This window comes from Parasteatoda tepidariorum, chromosome 2 (assembly GCF_043381705.1).
Source record: "Parasteatoda tepidariorum isolate YZ-2023 chromosome 2, CAS_Ptep_4.0, whole genome shotgun sequence".
Classification (NCBI taxonomy): Eukaryota; Metazoa; Arthropoda; class Arachnida; order Araneae; family Theridiidae; genus Parasteatoda; species Parasteatoda tepidariorum.
Genome location: NC_092205.1, coordinates 88,207,183 through 88,228,569, shown reverse-complemented (window position 1 = coordinate 88,228,569; position 21,387 = coordinate 88,207,183). Strand labels below are relative to the sequence as shown.

At 30.1% G+C, this 21,387-nt stretch overlaps 1 protein-coding gene across 2 annotated transcripts in view; it reads left to right on the top strand.

The window, feature by feature from the left end:
* Window positions 1–385: 385 nt before the first annotated feature.
* LOC107441727 (sodium- and chloride-dependent GABA transporter 2) overlaps window positions 386–21,387 on the top strand; it is a 52,772-nt gene continuing 31,770 nt past the window's right edge. Inside the window, exons 1-2 of one of the 2 annotated variants that reach the window (XM_043052056.2) lie at window positions 429–639; window positions 6,913–6,959. The gene's annotated coding sequence lies outside the window, so the exon portion shown is untranslated. Of the gene's footprint in view, window positions 640–6,912; window positions 6,960–21,387 lie in introns of both variants that reach the window. The other variant, XM_043052055.2, reaches the window with a different exon arrangement.

Sequence of the window (21,387 nt, the reverse complement as noted above, 5' to 3'; positions counted from 1 at the left end):
AAGAGAAAAAAAAAGAAGAGAAGAAAACGGTTATACACTCACGCGTTATCTCCCTATGATTCGTTCTTAAATATCTTAAACTTTTTTCTTCTTCTTCATTAGAGTTTTTATTTCGATCCCTTTAAAATCATTGTTTTGTGTATTTAGCCTTTAAAATTAAATATATTAAATAAACATGTAATCGAGATCAAGAAAAAAAATCAAGAATTCTTTATTTCTTCATAACTTACTTCCGGCTTGCAGATGAGCGCATAAAACTGAAGAGAGGGGGGAAAGAGAGCTTTAAGCGGGGAGGGAATGAAAAAGAGAAACTAGCGAAGGTGAACGTATGGGAAGAAAGGAAAACATATAAACAAACGTTTTGAGCACACATCCACTAGAGGTCGCTGTATCCATCGTAGTTATTAAAAAGGGACGACCTATAGAAGTGGCGGACAACTTGATTATTCTTAGCATTCACCAGATAAATTCTTATAAACTAAGAAACTTAGCATTGCTACCAAATTAGTATACTGCCTTTTGGAAATATTGAGAAAGATAAATAAAAGTTTTTTCTTTTAAAAAGAACGTTTCTAGAATTTCAATTGTAGGATATTCAACTTGTCATAGAATTTTAAGAAAGTACCTTTTGTCAGTGAAGTAAGTTTATTATTTATAATTTTTAATATTTATAATTTTTAATTGTAATAAGATTTATTTATAATTTTTGACATTATTTGATATAAGATCTCCAAGAAATAATTAAAGGAAAAAAATATATCCTTTTTGCAAAATTCATGCATTTTATTTTATTTAATTTGATTTCATTTTAAAAAAATGTTTAATCATGAATTGATTGAACATTAAAATTTTTGTTTACTTTTCTATTTATATTAAGAAAAAAGCACTAACAAAACTAAATTTATTCAATTATGAATTTAGTTATTTTTAAGCATGGTCGAAGCAAATGAAGAAAATTTTTAAAATTCTCATTTATTTGAAGGGAGAGAAAAAAACGATGCTTTTGATTTTTACTAAAATAAGTTTATTTTTTCTTGTTCAAAGTTTTTATTCGATATAAATGTCAATGCCAAGAATATAAACGTCAATTATTTGCACAAATTTAGAAATCCAATATTTGAAATGTTTGAAGTATCGTTAAAAATTCTAATTATATATAATGATTATTTATTTCTGTTTTGTTATAAAAAAATGCCATTCTTTGTAATTTTTCTTTTGTTTATTTTTTCCCAAAAGCTGCGTAATTTTATCTTTTTTAAAGCATGCTTTTGTCTTTTTATCATATATGTTAAGCAGCTTAATCTTTTTATCTTACATAAAAGAATGCCGATATTTTACACATTTTTAAAATTCGCCATGTAAATTTACTACAGTTATTTTTTCGTAATTTAATTTGTAGAAAAACATTAAATATTTAAATGAGGAGATATTTGGAGATATATTTGATTTATTTAATATATTGATTAATCTTTCAAAATTCAATCTTTATCAGGTAAGTTTTGTGAAATTTATATATATGTTTTTCCTCATTAGCATGTAATGAAAGGAATTGCTCTTAAAACACTGAAAAGATATTAATGTGGCTAATTAAATCTCTTATATGACTGAATGATGCCATTAAAAAAAAGTTAAATTGCATTCAAAAATGTGTCACACAGCACATAAAACGTGATCGTATTTGTTCTGATGAGGATTACGGTCGTGCGTTAGAAATATGTGACTGAATTTGAATTTATCTGAAATATTTAAAATTTTATTAATCAAAACTTATGTCTGCGATTTTGTCCATTACTGCCTTTTTTTTTCAGCGTCTATATATTACAATCCCTTTGTTGTTGCAAATATTAGAGCATTTAATATCGATATGGGTTTAGCTTTTAATGTTATTTTAGAGTTATAAATAAAATGGTGCTTACTTAGGAGTAAATCCAAGTATTTTATTTATTTATTTTTTGTTAGTGGAACTTTTTATTTACTTATTTAAATATAAGAAAATAAATAAATACATTAATTAAAAAAAAAAAAAAAGAACAGTTAAATTTACTGTATTATTGATGATTTCATGGACTGCGTCTGCAAAATGGATAAGTGCCAAATCAATTTTGCTCTTTATTTTGTCAAGATTTTGCATGCATTTATGTTTTAATTAAGATTAATACCAAATTGGTATTGTATTGGCACGAAGAAAAAAAATTGAGAGAAAAGTATGTTTGTTGACTGCGGTTGCACAAATTATTGGTTCACGAACTTTTATATTTATTTTTACTAACTGATTTTTCTATTTGAACAATAAGCTGATTCAACTGATTTATTGTTAACGAATTCTACCATTCACTGATTGGTTACTTCTTTTCGCTCGTTCCATTCGTTCCCTGACTCACTCGCAATATTAAAAAATCCTATGAGATATTTTATTCTATAACCGTCATTGAACAGCCGACCCAATTTTATGGGTTTACGATTACTAATCTTTAACTCCGTAGCCTTTAATTTTGAACCCAATCCAGAAGACAAGGGAACTCATGGGAGAAATTTGCCTTCGTGGAGAACTTTTTGATGGAACTAACCCGCATTTGCGTTACATGGAGCGCAAAACCACGAAAACCTCCCACGGTTAGCCCTACGGCAAGGGGATTCTAACCCATGATCCGCCTACCACTGAGGATATTTCACGTCAGCACTGTGGACGGTGCAAGCCGGATGCGGAATTCGTATCGACCAGTTCTCGTTGGGATTCGAACCCGGGTCACCTCATTGGAAGGCGAGCACTCTATCCCCTGAGCATCACGGCTCATATTAAGATATTGTTTGATTTATAATAAAAGACGATCAACTTAAAATATTAAATGACACCTGCTAATTATAAAACAGGGAGAAGATATTAAATGATGCCATGTCAAGAGCAATTACTGGCATATTATAAACTAGCTGTACACCTGTTCTTCGCTCGGGGTGGAAAAAAAGTACGCAATCAGTACATGAATACTGAACGTCCTGCACAAAATTGAATTAGATATACCCACACAATTAATGAAGCTGAAATAATTCCATTCTTTAAATTTTTTGTTATATTTTATTCTTGTTGTTCGCTTTACATTATTAGAGTAAGCAAAACCCGTTTTTAGTAGTTCATCTCATCAAAATAAAGATAAATTGTATTCAGAATTATCTGGCATGATGCTGTTGCTTCAGGCCAACTTATAATACTTGGCATGTATTATAATACGCTTCGCGTTTCTTTTGAACGAATTAGTACCATTTATTCATCAAGTTTTATAATTAAAAAAAATGTCCGCATGCAGCTTATTTTTGATTTTAATTTTTACTGACACGCAAACTCTTATTGTTATAACTATATCTGTCGGTAAACTTTAAAAAAAGGAGAATAAAAAAAGAATGTATGATCCTTGTAGTGGTGGAAAATATGAAATTACTATCGTTAATTATGAGACTGCTGGAAATACTAAATTATCCCGCATCAAGAATAATTATGTTTTTAAATTATTTATGATAAGCAATAATTATNCAGTTACAAAATAATGTGTTACACTAAAAGCTGTTATGTTACAGCTCTCGAATAATTACTGTTATAGTGTTATCCAAAAAGGAATCTATTATTGCTGAATCTTCGAATCATCGTTAAAATTGAATCTGATTCTCAAACTGTTGCCTTTAACGCATGAGTGTATATTTAATGCGACTTAAAGTAATCCAGATCAATAACTTAGCGGTGGATGTAGTAGAAAAGTTTATTCTTATATACGGGATATTCCGTACGGCAGTGTTTCCCAAAGTAAAGTGTGGTACGCGTACCCCCAGGGGTACGGGAACAGTTCAGCGGGGGTACGCGATCTTATACGAAATATCTTGCAGCAAACGAAAATTTCAGTTTTTAAAAAAACAAAACAAAGCTAGCCATGAAAACTTACGATTACGTAATTTTCTATTGGCTATTTTTTTCAGAGTTAACAGTTAATAATTAGTGGTGTTAACAGCCAGTTGTGATTTTCAATTTCTGCGCAATTTTCTTATAGTAAAAAATACATAAATTTTTTAATTAGTGGTACATAGCGCTACGAAAAATTTGGAAAGGGTACACAAAAGTCATAAGTTTGGGAAACACTGATCTAGGAGCTCCAATATTTTCTGGATTGGGTTAAAAGTACAAGGCTAAGGAGTTGAATATTAAACCAAAGCAAAGCCAAAAAACGCATCGGCTGTTTAACGCCTGATGTAAAATTATGCAAAAACAATTTTTTTTAAAAAAATTTAATAATGATATTGTATGGAAGGTTAAGAAGGTACAGATTATGATGATTTTTTTTAAAAAAAAATTGATAATGATAAAATGTATAGAAGGTTAAGAAGGTGCAGATTATGATGATTTTTCAAAAATTTGATAATGATATTTTATGGAAGGTTAAGAAGGTAAAGATTATGATGATTTTTTAAAATTTGATAATGATATTGCATGGAAGGTTAAGATGGTAAAGATTATGATGACGAATGCATACACGAATAGTCTGTAGGGGGGGGGGATCAGATTATTTTTTCGCTATCATACTGAAAGCGGGCGACGTGCCATTGACTCAAATTTGAAGAACGTTCGAGAATATTTGGGATTGCTGGAATCCCATGGAAAAAGAGGATAGAATATTTTCAAAAGTCATGCTCAACTCTTTTCAACACGTGCAGTGGCTCTTTGCCAAAACGAGGATGTGTGCCTCGTGGGCTAATTTCCGGCTCTTCCCAAAGACCTGCCAATATTCTGCAATGCGCCAGGCTGATTGGAAAAGTCGTTAACATTTTCTATTAAGCCTGACACATTTTTAGGCTTACTGCAATACACACTTTTGGGCTGATTGGAATTAAGTGGTCAATTAGCCTGATTTATTTCAGGTAGTTTAGCATAAGCCCAGAGTTACTAGACTTATTTTATTTTATTACAATTTTGGGTTTACGGGGTCTCAAGGGAAAGGTTGGGAACCCTTGATAGTTTCATAAAGCGTTACGTTAGATGTTACTTCACTGCAATTGAGTTTCCTTGTCATCTTTATTTTTATTTGGATTGATAACCAGTGTAGAGCAGCAGACAAAATTTGGGTTACGACTATCAGTGTTCAATTCCATAGTCTCATACTTTTGAACCCTACCCAGAAGACAGAGGAACTCTTGGATCAAGAATTGCTACAAACCTATCTTCGGGGGGGATTATTTGATGGAACTAGAATTTGCGTTTATTATCCTCAGTGGTATAGTCCATTCCACCTCAAGTTGGCACTGGAGAGAAAGGCAGGTAGACCGGATTACAGCCGTTGTCATGGAAACTGGGTTACTCTTTAAGTCAGTTGGGGGATGAGGTAGCAAAAAAGGGAGAGAAAGTGGCCAGTATTGGCGTTTAAGAAAGCAAAACGTCGATTTTTTTTTTTAAAAAATCAGGAATCGTACTAAAATTTTGAATAGAATACGAAAAAGAACATGATTTTTTAGAGCATTTCTAATAATTATTATTTTAAGATACTAGTTGTAAGCTGATTTCTTAATTAGTATTTAAAAAGCAGATTTTCTTATTATGACTTTTTAACTAAACAAATTTTAAACAACAGAAAAAAGACATATATTTAAAAAGATTCTTTTTTGCTGCAATCTAAGTAAAAAAAAAGAAATGCATAGATGCGCATAAATAATTTGTTTCAAATATTTATTTTTATATGCTTATTTTTTGTAGATTAATGTACATTAATTTATCCCACATTGGTGTTTTGTTGGGGAAGGAAAAATCAGCATAGGCAGGAAATTATTGATCATGAAAAAGATCATACTTATGTTTTATAATATTTACTGTTCTTTTTTTTTCATTTTGTGATTTTTTAATGAACGCATTTAAAAAGATTCTTTTTTGCTGAAATTTAAATAAAAAAAAGAAATGCATATATGCGCATAAATACGTTGTTTTAAATATTTATTTTTATATACTTATTTTTTGTTGTTGTTATTAATGTACATTAATTTATCCCTCATTGGTGTTTTGTGGGGGAAGGGAAAGTCAACATAGGCAGGAAATCATTGATCATGAAAAATATCATACCTATGTTTTTTTTAATATTTACTGTTATTTTTTTTTTTATAAATAAAAAAAATCAAATTTTTTTTTCAAAAAGTTCTTTTTTTTACTATGAAAATAATTTTTTTCTGAAATATATTTGCTTCTAAGAGACAAAAGAACTTACCTAAAAAAATAATTCTCAAAAATGGTATAAACTTGGATTTTTAGTATTATCAACATGGGGGGCGCGTACTACTTGCACGCCACCCCCCATGTTTTCAGCTGCCATATCCCACCCTCTTAGTCTCAACAGGAACTCTTTGAATAACATGATAACCACCTATCCTGGTGGTTATCATGTTATTCATTTAATATTTTAACAGTTGACAGTTCCTTCTGTAAACTCTTTGTGGGGTCGCCCTAAATTGAATTCAATCCACAATTTCTCATCATGAGAAATTCTACTTGGGTGGTTAGGCACATTTCTTCAAAAGAAAATACGAATTTTAAAATATCAGAACCTTCCTTTACTTTTCAAGATCTTTGCGGGTGAAAGGAGACTTAAGAGAAAAATCCGCATAATTAGTTATTTAAGTATAGTAGAATTAGTTAGTCTCGAAATATTTTGTCAGATACTGAAATATCTTAATATTTTCTGCATAATAGAAAGAATTTCTCAGCTTTTTTGGCTTTGTATTTCAAAAATAATAATTAAAATATTGATTGGTTTAAATTAACCATTCGATGTTTAAAAAAATTAATGATTCAAATTTTGTGTCTTTTTTTAAATTATTTCAATTCCTATACATTTTATTAGTTTATAACTGACGGATTTGCACACTTATACTATGGAATTTGTATTTCAGATAATATTTAAAAGTCGCTGAGAAGGAAAAGTCGCTTTACTGAGAAGGTATATTTATAAGTTAAATACAATTAAACACGAAAAACTTCTAATGCATGTTTCAAGATAAACTTTTCTTACTGTACAACATTTATTTATATTTGTACGCGCATTTAAACTGCAATTAATTCCAAAATAGCGAAGAACTACTTTTCAAAGGCGGAGTATTACATTTCCTACCCTTCCCTGCAGTGCCAACTTAAGGTGAAACGTAGTATAGGCTGGTCATGTGTTAGAGTCCCTTTGAAGTCAGACTAACCGTGGAAGGTTTTCCTCTCTAAGTTAAGCAAATGCGGTTAGTGCTATCAAAAAGTTCTTCACGAAGGCAAATTTCTCCCAATTCTTGATCCAGGAGTTCCCTTGTCTTCTGGATTGGGTTCAAAACTACAAGGCAACGGCTTTGAACAGTGGTAGTCATAAACACAAAATTGGGTCGGCCGTTCAACGACTGTTTTAAAATGAAATAAATTTAATCTACGACATGAATAAAATTAAATTTAGTTTAAATTTTTGCTCGGCTTGAATTTTGTTTCATTAATTGTGTTTTCCAAAACTTTATTTTTATCCATAAGGGCAATAAAAAAATGGTCGTTTTTCAAGAGCTTTTTTTGTGTTTGAGCACAAAAAATAATAAGGAAACATAACTTATAGTGCAGAGCAGTGTTTCCCAAAGTGTGGTACGCGTACCCACAGGGGTACGGGAACAGTTTAAAGGGGGTACGCTTTCTTATGCGAAATACCTTGCAGCAAGCGAAAATTTCAAAATATTTTATTTAAAAACAAAGCTAGCCATAAAAATTTACAATTACGTATTTTTGCAGAGTTAACAATTAATAATTAGTGGTGTCAACAGCCAGTTGTAATTCTAGATTTTATGAAATTTTTTATAGTAAAAAATGCATTCATTTTTTATTGGTGGTACACAGCGTTACTAAAATTTTAGAAAGGGTACACTAAAGTCATAAGTTTGGGAAACACTGTGGTGTAGAGCAGTGTTTCCTAAAGTGTGGTACGCTTACCCCCAGGGGTACGGGACCAGTTTAGGGGGGGGGGGGGCGCGTTCTTATGCAAAATATGTTGCAACAAACGAAAATTTCAAAATTTTTTGTTTAAAATTAAAGTTAGTTATGAAAATTAACGATTACGTATTTTTCTATTGGCTATTTTTTGCAGAATTAACAGTTAATAATTACTGGTATCCACAGCCACATTGTGATTTTTAACTTCAGTTCAATTTTTTTATAGTATACATTCATTTAATAGATTCATTTTTTTATTAGTGGTACACAGCGTTACCAAAAATTTAGAAAGGGTACACTAAGGCCATAAGTTTGGGAAACACTGGTGTAGAGAATAAGTAACCCTTTTCTTTTTTTTTCTTTTTTTTTTTGCCTGATTCAATTTTTAGATTTAAAAAAATGACTTTACAGTTTTCATTTCATATTCTATTAATAAACAAATTATATTTTCCACTGAAAATATTTTCCATTTTTCACGAATAAATAAAAAATTATCGAGCCACACAATGAAATAACAGCATTAGTTAAGACCTATTACTGCTATTATTTCTTTTCTATTCCTTTTGTAGGACATTAGTTATCTTGCTTATATTTCTATTAAGAATACGAATTCTATTCTAATTTAATATGCTATTGTTTAAGATAATCATCGTATATTCAGTATTTTCCGTAAGAAACAGAATTCGCGATATTTCGTGTTGAAACTTTTTGAAAAATCGTTGTCAAGCTTCAGTTAAATAATTTTCTAAATTTTTATATAAATTCGATCACGTGATGGGAGATTTTCCTAAACACCTGGAAAGTCTAGACACTAAATACAATAAAAATAATATTGAAAATAAAATGTAATGTTCTTAATTGCAATTTTTAAAAAAAGACATTAATGATTTGAATATTTATTTTTCTTCGTGCCGTAGTTACGTCAAAACCTGCATCATTATCAAATTGAAAGGAAAATTGACTCACGCATATTAATTTTTGAATTAAACTTATCATTTCATCAGTTCCTCTTAAGGAAATTAAAATGCTCTTTTAAGTTAATTAAAAAGCATAATATTACGAAATTTTTTAAAAGGTTCTGATATATGTTTATTGAAACACGTTCCCAAATATTCGAAGTAATTGTATCCCAGAAATTAGAATTTACCTAATCTGAAAATTTGTTATGAGGATTTTATAATAACATATGGCGTAATCCATCTTACAAGTGATTTGTTTTTTATAAATTTGAAGGTCACGGCTTTCAACCTATATTCCGCACATTTCCACAAACTTATATTTATACTCGTGATTAAAAAGCAATCGGTTTTACTTTTATGTTTCAATTTATGGTTTCGATCGTGAAAATTGTAATGAAATGAATCATCCAACCATATCCAAGAACACATTCGCGAAAGGGGAAAGTAATGATTATGTTTGCTTCAATAAATAGGCTTACCTCCGACTTTTGTATCAGGGCTAAAGTTCGTTTTAAGTTTTGTGAAATTGTTGTAAGCTATCAAAACGCTTACAGATCATACAAATACAAAATCAGTGCGAATATTTAAAAAAAATTTATTGAAAAAAAATTATTAAAAAGCCGCCGGAAAGCAAAAGAAAGAAAAGATATAAAGGTGACATGATGATCAGCTCACTCGATTATATTCGCAAACATATTTTTGCGATTCAATCGTGGACGGCTATAATCGTTCAAATATTTTCAAAACATAATTTATTTTAATAAATTTCAAAATATATTTTAATAAATTATTAATAATTCATTTTAATAATTTTTCTTCCTCCTTCTCGTTCCCGTGAAAATAACGGGGTGAGATTTCGCCCGCTATTTCTCGCTCCCGTGATATTGACGGGCTGGAGAGTTCAGTAGTAACGCGCCGATAAGAATAAAACTAATTCATTTCTTTTGCTCGGAAAGCATTTTATTTCTCATTTTACACACCTGATGGCAGTACCGGGATATTTTTAAGGTAATTGTAGATAGTTAGTTTATTTTAAACTAGTTGCAGCACTAATCAAATACGTAATACAAATACAAAAGCGAAAAAAATAGGCATTTTTATGACCGTTTTCTTGAAAATTAACCGATCGTTAAGGGGTTAATAAATTTTAAATGAGATGTTTTTAAAAATATTTAAAATTTTTTTATTTTTTTTAATTATTAAAAAGCCGCCGGAAAACAAAAGAAGGAAAAGATATATTCTCATCGTCAGCTCACACGATTATATCCGCAAAAATATTTTTTCGGATATAATAGTGGACGGAAATAATCGTTTAAATATTTTCAAAACATATTTTATTTTAATAAATTTCTCTTCTCTTCTTTTCATCAATCTTTATTATTTTCCATGATTTTTCTATACTTCAACTTGCGTATATATTTTATTTAAAAAGAAATTATGCATTAAAATTCACAAGCTTTTTTTATAAGCCATTACTGCCCTCTGCAAATAATAAACTCGACTTATCCGTGGCATCCAAATTTATGGAGATATAAATTGATGAGATGATAACATCAAATGAATAAATTTTTGTTTCTGAATTGCCCGTTACGAAGGAGAAATTTAGTTTATTTAATCCCATCCGAAGACAACCAGTTGTGCACATCCGGAAATGACCACCTTCATCCTTTATCTCAAAAAACCTCGGACTGATTCTTTAAATAATCGCTCACAGTTTATCGACCTAATTATTCTTCATTTTGCATAGCTATCCAAGCGATTGAACTAGCCCTATGTTTTTTTTAATTTTTTTCTCCCCTACTAACAAATGAGACTTGATTGCCAATAGCTTTTCTTTTTATATTTAAAAACTAATAATACTAATATTAAAAAGTGGGACAATTATAATGTCATTGCCAAATTGTTACCATTTTTGTCAAGGCCAAAACATTCCAACTTGATAATGGGCATTGATGTTGATGAGCTAAGAGGGGAGGGGTGACCCAAGGCATTCAGCCAAAGGAAGCTTCATCAGAAATGAAAGACACTAAAAATTTTAATCAATTACTATTATTTTCCTTATGAAATTATATATTTGTATTACTGATAAATATTTGAATCAAGGAAAGTATTTTATGAAGAATTTTTTTGAGTAACGCTTTAGTGCATTGAATTACAAAAGAGGAAGATTAGCTATTAATGTATGAATTCCCCTTGCATATTAGAAAAGGATTTAAACATTTAAATACCTATAAAATGCAAATAATCTTTGCATATTAGAAAATGATTGAAAAACAAAAATGCCACTAAAATATAAATAATCTTTGCATAAAAGAAATTATTTAAAAATATAACTTCCTATAAAATATAAATGCTTTTTACATATTAGGAAATGATTTAAAATTCTAACTATAAAATGTAAATACTCTTTTCATATTAGAAAATAATTTAAAAACAGAAATACCTATAAAATTAAAATACTCTTTTGGAGAAATTTATTAAATAATATAAATACCAATAATCTGTAAATAATGTTTGCATATTAGAAAATTATTGAAAAACAAAAATGCCACTAAAATATGAATAATCTTTGCATAAAAGAAATTATTTAAAAATATAACTTCCTATAAAATATAAATGCTTTTTACATATTAGGAAATGATTTAAAATTCTAACTATAAAATGTACTCTTTTCATATTAGAAAATAATTTAAAAACAGAAATACCTATAAAATTAAAATACTCTTTTGGAGAAATTTATTAAATAATATAAATATCAATAATCTGTAAATAATGATTGCATGTAGGAAATTATTTAAAAATTCAATACCTATAAAATATACTCTTTTAGAGGAAATTGTTTTAAAAAAATAAATACCAATAAATAATCTTTGCATATAGGAAGTTATTTAAAAATATCAATGCTTATTAAATAGAAATAGTATTTGCTCATTAGAAAATGATTTAAAAATATTTTGTTTGAAATAACTATTTTTTTTTTAACATGGATTAACTTTTGCTTACATTTATGTAAAAAAAATATATTAATTTAAGCTAATTTTCGATTTTTATAAACTCATATTTCTCCATTTTGTTCAAAGTCAAATAATGTCTGATTTCGGATGTTGTGTTATTCCTAAAGTTTTCGATACACCCCTGGTATTTAACAGGTGAAATGTCCAGGGAAAGTTGAAGATAAAAAATTATTTTAATTTTCTTTAATTTTTTCCTCAAGAATATTTTACTATTGTAACCTCTGTTTCAAAGGTATATAATCCATTTATTTAAATGCTTTAAGTTCTAATAAATCCTTTCTTAATATTAATTAGACGTCAACCTCTCAATGGCTTATTCTTTTTCAATCACATTACTATTTAAAATTTAAAGCACAGAAAAATTGAGTTCTAGATATATAAAGAGGAAATTATGAAGTTTCAAATTTTTTCCCCTTCAAATTGCAAATAAGCTGCTATTATGAAGAGGAAGGGAAAATTCTATCATAATTGTTTGCAAATTAATAATTTGAAGAAAAAGAAATTATAGTATTTGAAACTTCATCTTTCACTTATCTGATCTCATTTTTTTACTAGGCTTCAAAATTTCAAATAACTCATATTCTTCCAGAATTTTCCATGAAGGTTATTTCACCCCCCCCCCCCTCCCGGTTTTAGAATTCTCTTATTGCGGGAAAAAACTTCTCATGAATAATTCTGTTTCATCTCTAATGGTACTTCAAAATTTTAAGTTTAGAGAAAAGTGAAATCAGGTAAATCTAGAGTAAACCATGAAGTTTCAGATGCTGTAAAGATTTTCGCAATATCAAAATGCAAACAAATTATGGAAGGATTGCCCATTTGCGCAATCCTTCAATTGCTAAGAATTTTTGTAAAAGGATTTCTGCCCGGAGAAACAATCGTCTATGAATAACCATGTCAGTTCTCATAGCACAACTTTATTAAGACAAATCACATGGAGAATTAAAAATGCATAATACATGAAAAATAAATATTTACTAATCACGCGACTTTGTGCTGCCATCTATCTTTCATTTTGAGAACTACTTCAAACTAATACACTTTTGATATACATATTTTTTAAAATCAGCATTTAAAACTTGATGGTTCATCTGAACTCATGTTTTTCAATACTATATATTGCTTATGTAAGTAAAAGATAATTTGAGATGAAGGACATCCGGAAAAATATGGCGTCCTCTTAAGATCTTTATGGAGGGACGTACTAAATATTCTGCCAAGTTTGTGTTTAAAAATCTTCCCTAGCGGCAATAACTTGGGCCCTTACTGGAACAATATTCACGATTCCTGATTCAATAAGGGTTCAAAGGGGCTGCTTTTTTGTGATATTGGCTCCATTTAAAATTATTCGATTTCCCCGATAATTTGCAGCCACTTTACAACTAATGTCGACCATATATAGAATTGTCAGATTCTCCCGCTATTTTACAGACACTTTACGACCAATATCGGCCCTATATAGAATTGTTAGATTCATTCAATATTTTATAGTCATTCTATATTGGCCCTATATAGGTCATTCTAGAACCATTATTAAAAACTCTAAACATCCCATTATTGGGTGAATGTTCACCCATATTAAGCCCAATTGGGGCCAAGTTAAAATTATTACTAGGGTAGTTACACGTATAAAATTTAATTTTTTACTGCCGGATTATTAAAAATGACGGATTTTTAAAATAGAACATTTTTCGTAAACGGCTTCTGGCTCTTGTTATTTTTCTAAAACTGATGCTGTTAAATTCACTTCAATAAAACCTTTTTCCACATAAGCCTATATATCAGATCAGTGTTTCATATATGGTGAAGGTCATAGTACATTTACTCTAGTATTTGTCCATTTAAAATACATCTATTTACTCGTAATCATTAAAAATTATTATCATTAGTGGAAGTAGCATAATGACATGATAGTAATAAATAATGACATATATCACGGAAGGTCAGAGCCTGTCTATTTATCTCATAAATTGTGCAATCGAGATGGTTGGGTATTCCTTTTTGCAGAAATTAAGTGTTCTGTCGTGGTTTGAACTAGAATAACTGGATTTTTCCGAAATGATTTTTTTTCCTGTTAAAACTGCTTCATTTCTTGTTTGTCACTCAAATCACTTGTATTTGTCGTACTTATCAATCAATCAACAACTTCTCTTTTTGAAACCTATCATCGCAGATGATTGTAAATAAACGATCTGTTTACCGAAATCCAGATAAAAAGAAGAAAAAGCAATGTTGTATATTCTGTAAATTCGAAAAAAAAATTCTTTCATTTCAACAAATTTGTTTTATAGATTTTTAATTATTAATAGTTTTAAAATAAAGTCAAGTGAAATCAAATGAAAATTTTTTTGAAAGTTTTAGAATGCATAAATAATAAAGTGAATTTTTTATGGACACACAAAAGCAACTTCTTAGAATACATACATAATCAAGTGAATTTTTTTATTGAAACACAAAAGCAACTTCTTTGAATACATACATAATCGAGTAAATTTTTTTATGGACACACAAAAGCAACTTCGTAGAATATATACATAATCAAGTGAAATTTTTTATGGACACACAAAAGCAACTTCTTAGAATACATACATAATCAAGTGAATTTTTTTATGAACGCACTAAAGCAACTCTTCAGAATACATTTAGAATCAAGTCAATCCTTTTATGAACACACAAACACGACTTCGTAGTATATATATATATCAAGTGATTTTTTAATGGTGCTTAATGTACTTGCTTCATCTCTGTAATGTTTTATTATTTATTTGTCAATGTAAATAGAGAATATTGCAATTTTAAATTGCAATGACCGAGTCTGGACGCCGGTTTTACGGGCATCTTTCTCAAAACGCGAATAGTCTGAATTTTAATTTTTGTTCATTCGTCCACCGTAAGAAGACGATGGAACTTCGGAGGATTCATATCGACGTGGGAATGTTGAGGTGAAGAATCGTCATTGGCTCGAAGTTTTTCTTGTCGGTTAAACCGTTTCTTTCATCTTTATTTGGCTTTATTTAATACCATGATTTGACCTTTATCGTATTCTTACAGTAGGTAGATTGTGAAGTATTTTATTAGTGTTGAATTTTGCTGAAAACTATATGTATTTATTCCTAAAATTAATTGTCCTGCAGTGGACAGGTCGTAAAGACATGGTTCCCAGTAGAACACCGAAGTCAAGTATCACTGGCTACGGTCAGTAAGCTGGTGGGTGACAACTTTGATCTGCCTACTTAGAGTCCCAGGTATCGGTCCTCGTTAAACTGTTCTACCGTAAAGTGCTCGACTTCTAGCGCAGATCATCAGGCTACCGAAGCGGAGGAGCCATCCCCTCTGCAGAGGATCAAAATTGTGATTGTCTTCGGACCATCTTCGGGTATGTTTCCCAGGCCGTTGCTAATAGCCTATTGTGCAGCTCTAATGCAGCGTAAATAATATACCTACCTACCTAAAATTAATTTATCAAAAAACATTAAATTTTTTAAAGGGATTTCAACCGGGAACTGACACAATCTTCCCTTTGTTCCCCACCTCTTGAATATGGCTCCAGTAATGTTTCTGCAATTTTTTTAAAAGGGTAAAAGCTCGACAACATAAGTGAAACTGACATTTACGTTGTTGACAGAATAGAAGACTAGATGGTTCTGCGTTCCGTTGCTTAGCAACCACAAGGGAATAATTAAGTTACCTTTACTGACTCTTTTTAGTTGCCTAGTAACGGAGAGGTATAGATAAAATTTCTTTGGACTGTCGATTATTTAACAAAATTTCTCGTAAGCATGGCAGTTCCGTTGTAAGAACTCGACATTTGCGTATGAAGAGGGAACTATTAAAACTTCTTACGGGTTAGCCCTACTGAACAACAATGAATCCATGACCTACGAAAGAAATTCTGCGAAACACATTGCAAACTTTGGATTAAAAAATATTCCAAGAAAAGTCTTAACATTAGGGAGCAAACGCGCTTGTTTATTTTCAAAATAAAAATAAGTTAATATGTTCAAAAATGCATGTGTTTTTATTTATTATATAATCAGTTATTTGAATTTGAGATGGAGAGTTCACCTTCCAATGAGGGGAACAGGGTTCGAATCCCAACAATGGCTGGTCGATGGGAATTCCTTATCAGACTTGCACCGACCACAGACGTAAAATGTGCTGACGTAAAATATCCTCAGTGGTAGTCTGGGTCATGAGTTAAGAGTTCCCTTGCTGTCAGGCTGACCGGAGGAGGTTTTCGTGGTTTCCCTCTCTATGTAGTTCCATCAAAAAGTCTCCCACGAAGGCAAATTTGACCCAATACTTGATCCAGAAGTTGCCATGTCGTCCGGATTGTGTGCGAAATTACAAGGCTACGGAGTTGAGCATTAGTAGCCTAAACCTAAAAAATTGGGTCGGTTGCTCAACGATGGTTATAATATAAAATAAAATTTGAATTTGAAAAATAATATCTTTCTTTTTTTTTCACTTTTCTTTTGAAATAAATTTTGAGTAGCGTTCTTTCATAAACGCTCTGTCACTACAATTAATTCTTTATAATTACACAGATCGTCTGTGATAAAAACAGAACTTACCCTAGCAATTATGCGTATTATTTTATGCAGTGAGATGAGATTTTGAATGTTATCGCCTCATCCGACTTTCAAATCCACGTAGTTGTTGAAAAAAAATTCCATTTGAGCTTCGTTTTCATGTTATTCATGAACACTTGTTTACCAGCTACCTGTGTCAGCAATTTACTTTCATTCTCTTTGTTTTGGCTTCCACCCAATCACTGCTTTTTCACGAAGTGGTTTTTAAGAAGAAAAAAATACTTAAAATTAGTATAATGTAGTTTAAAACCCAGATGCATAGATTTATTTTTTGGGAAAAAAAGCATTCACATATTTTTAAATTCCTTTAAAGATTTTAATTCGTTTTGGGTAAACTTTATGTTACATTTTGTTTTGGTACACTAAACATTTGTTTGGTACACTAGACTTCGGTACACTTTGACAAACACTAGAAGGCGTTAGAGACTTGACATTACGAAAATGAATAGAAAAATGTACGGGGAGTTACTATGGAATGAAAAAATGAACATTCGATTGTTAGTTCGAGAATTATCAGCTGTTAAACTTATAGTAAAAAAAAAAAAAAAAAGCCATGCGGGCAGCTTTGCAGGCCATAGAAATGCAATTACTAAATTTGGAGTGATAAAAAGGTCACTTTCATTTATGAACTTATCTTGAGTATTTTTTCCCCTTCGAAATCTTTAAGTGCTTTTTTCATTAATATTTTTTTGCTTTAAATATTGACTGTTTATCCATTGTTGGAAAATATTGAGACTCAAGTGTTTTATATATTATAAAACCTTCAGTACAATTTTATCTCTAAAACAATTATACTTTGGGAATTTTTTTTCGTGCCTTCACAAAGCGATTCTCTATCTAAAAATACAATTGATTTTAGCCTCGTTAGTTTAAAATTTTAATTGCAATAAAAAAAATTACACGAAAGGTAAGAAATTTGATTCGTGCCATTAGGCCAGTTTTATGGCAAATAAATATGTAACTATTTGAATCGTTTTATTTTGTTTCATGAATGAAATGTGAAGAAGTACATCTATAAAAATATCCGATACTGAGTAAAAATTGCTAAAAATTCGAGATTTATCATTATTATTTCCTACAATAATAAAAAATAGCTAAAAAAATTTTTATGACCTTGATTTTTTCTTCTTCAAAGTACTAGTTTATTTCATTTATGCATATATTTATACGCAGCTACATATTTCTATATAAAAATTTCAATTTTTTGCTAGGTTATTCTTCTGTTATTTAAATCTCGTCTTTCATAATGATATAAATGTAACTTCTAAGAACAAATGCAATAATGAAAAGAAGATTAGAAAAATAATTTATCGCTGGAATCTAAAATTATGAATCTAAAAGTATGAAGAAAGAAAAAAAAAACCTCTATTAGAAAAACGCTATATCTTGCTTAATTCAGCTTATGGAATATGATTATTTTTAAATTCTTACAATATTCTTTAATTACAATATTCTTTAAAATATTTATATTTCCTACATCTTTATAAAAGGAAATGATTTATTTCAGAAAACTACTTTTGTTTTTATCTAAAAACGATTTATTTTTGTCAAAAATTGTTTTGTCGTTTTATACTTTTAGTTCCTCATCGGTTTCATTCAAATCATGTGTTGCCATCTCAACAAAAGGAATTCAAGGTCTTATTTCATTCTTTGAAATTACAAAAGATTTTGAGGCAGCTGTTATTACATAGCATGATATTTACTTTGTCCGCAATTTAGAAAGTTATGCTCAAAACTATCGCATCATCGAAACACTTAACACAGTTACGGCCGAATTTTTTAGAGTTCTTATTTTCAATCCGTCCATTAATGACGTAGAGGTATGTCGGAAAAGGAAATTTTCTACTGGCCAGTAGGAGCAATTTTTTTTTCTCAGACAGTTGCATTTTTTGAAACATGTGGTCACCTTTTTCGAAAATTGAAAGATTTAAACGATTAAACAAACTTAATAATGTGAGGGATTTTTTTTTTGAAGCATTTCCCAAATACAGGAAATTCGTTTTAGAAAAGAAGAAGAGAATTTAAGAAGTAAACATGAAATAAAGTAATTTTCAAAATACAATGAAACATTCATAAAAATTCTCAATTTGTTTCAAATGTAATAAAATGTGAGAGGAAAAAAAATAACGGTCTATACTGAATAATTTTTAATCTTCTTAATGATCTGATCTTCACGTTCTAGAACTCTATCTTAATGTTTCGATTGGGTGACCTCAGACATGCTAATTAATTACTGCAGACGATATTTTAAGTTACCAATCGACGTCTCTGAATAAACATGCCCTTTTTTGCGACGAATTCTGATTTCTGACCCCAAAATATATTGGCAATCTGGGAAATACGGACCCCATAGTTTGGTCAGGAGAATGGTCCACAGTTTGGACCCCTTTATGTCAATTTTACTTTTTGCTTATTTCGCCATATCTTGAGAACTTTTCTAGCGAAGTGAAATCGTTTTTGCACACAATAATAAAATTCGATTATCCAAAGATAATTCAACGCCAAAAATAAATTTTAATAAATATTTATTATTTTATTTAATAGTAAATTTTGAATAATAAAGTATTCAGTTTTTTACGTTATTTTAAAGTATGTAATTTTACATGGCAAAATGCAAATTTTAGCGAAATTAGTTCCTCAGAAATCGAATTTTAAATATATCACTTCTTTTAAAGTAATAGCTCATAGGGTTCATTTGCGACAAAAAAAAGTGGTGATCGAGTGGCTACTTTGAATTAATATTCTGTGGTCGGTGGTTAATTTTACCTAATATTAGAGGGGAGGGAAAAGTTCATGAAAATTCGACAAGGGGGGGGGCGGGAGAGGTAACAAGAAGTGTGACATCACAGATTTTGGTTAAAATAAAAACATTTAAAATCAGTGGATTGAATATTTTTATATTATTAATTTTTTATAATTATTTTAATTAAATAAGTGCATACAGTCATTATAATCAGCTCCAAAATGCCATTAAAACGGATAGTTTAAAAATAAAATTTGAAATATGATCTATAACGTCATGATTTACTTCTTAAATTTAAGTAGGATTATGTTTATATAATTGAATGTGACGAGCGTCAAGGGGGTATCGTGAAGTGTGACACTTTGTAACAGAGAAAAGAGTCAAAAATATTGGGGGGGGGGGAAGAGTGTGATATTATTTAGACTGCCATTCAAGGGAATGTAATTTTATTATTTAAATTAAGAAGTCAATTTAAGAAGTCCAGAGTTTTGACCTCAGAAAGAAAACACTGCTGAAGAATATTTTCATCTTAACTTTTAATAAAATGAATTAAAACGTATATCTGACTTTGTATAAAGTTACATCTCATATTTGAATTTTATCCTTAAATTAGATTACTACAGTAAAAGTCACAGTTAAAGTAAAAAAGAAGGCGCGACTTTTTTACGTAAGCATGGGATAGTATTACAGTTAGTGAAAGTGAAATTCAAACATTACATATGTTTATGAATTCAAATATTATGTAATTGTAATATTAATTGTTTGAAACATTGAACAAATTTTTGCATGGTTTTGTAACAACACTGACACTTAAACTGCAACGTAGAACAGAGTGCGTAGTGTTCTTAAAAAGTGCTTATTTTTGATTACCGTTTTTAAAAGTCCTTAAAGGTGCTTTTTTTATGGGGGGCTTGTAAGTGCTTAGTTTTCTATGTTTCAAAACAATATTTTTTCTTTGAAATGTCTATTGTCGTCAGAAATTACAAAAAAAGCATGATTTTCACAATTTTCTCTGCAATATTTATCAGAAATTACTTATTTTAGAAAATGTTTTTGCATTTTGTTGATTTTATGTTCATAAATTTAGATCTTTAAGCAGTAGAAAGAAATAATTTTTATTACTGCATAAATCCTAATTATGATTTTTGTTTTGTAAAGTGACTAAAAATATGTTTTGAGTGCTTAAAAAGTACTTAAGAGGTACTTATTTACTGTCGAAAAATCTGGCTGCGCGCGCTGGTAGAAATTCTTCGCCCGGCTTATTAAATGTGTTATACCCATTTCATTTTTATTTTTTACCGTAGTGTATGAGTTATAGGGGGAAAAAAATAAATACATGTTCTTTAAATAGAAGCAAGCTGAGTGCATATTTATCTGGGAAAACTTCTAGATTGCAAACATGGTTAAAAGCGATTAATAGATAAAATTATGAGTTCTCGTGGAAGCAACAGCAACTACCGAAATGTCTCAGGAAGCTGATACGTATATATTCTCTCATAATAAATTATTTAGAGTTCGCTGTCATACCGACAGAACTTTGACGGGACTTATTCTAGAACGTTGCACCATGAAACGTCAAAACTGAAATACGTAGGCGTTTTTTTTTCGTGACGAAATCGAAAGGGGAGATTTTCGATGGTGCGCCCTTCCTCTCTAGAAATTAGGAAGAGCAAAAAATATCTTGGGTAACTTAAAAGGAGCCTTTGATGGAACCCTGGGAGAAGAGTCGCCCTTAGCAGGAAGCAGGGCGATTCATTGTCACGGGGCGCCGCGGGCACACCAGACCTTGATAATTCTTTTTTTGTTTTTTGTTTCTGTCTATTTCTTTAATTTTTGGACAAGTTCCCAGACAACGTCAGGATCTTACCGTGGGTAGGGCAATATTTAATGGTTCGCGTCAGCGTAACCAGCGTCTACGGTTGCGGTTTTAATATAGACTTGATTCTGTTTTATAAAGGAAGAAAAAAATGCTGATCATTATATTTAGCATAAACAACGTATTCAAGATTCATTTCAACATAAATTATATGATTAATATATAATAAATCAAATTCAAGGCCGGTCCAAGTATCTTTGCCGGTCCTAGGAGAGCAATATATAGATAATTCAA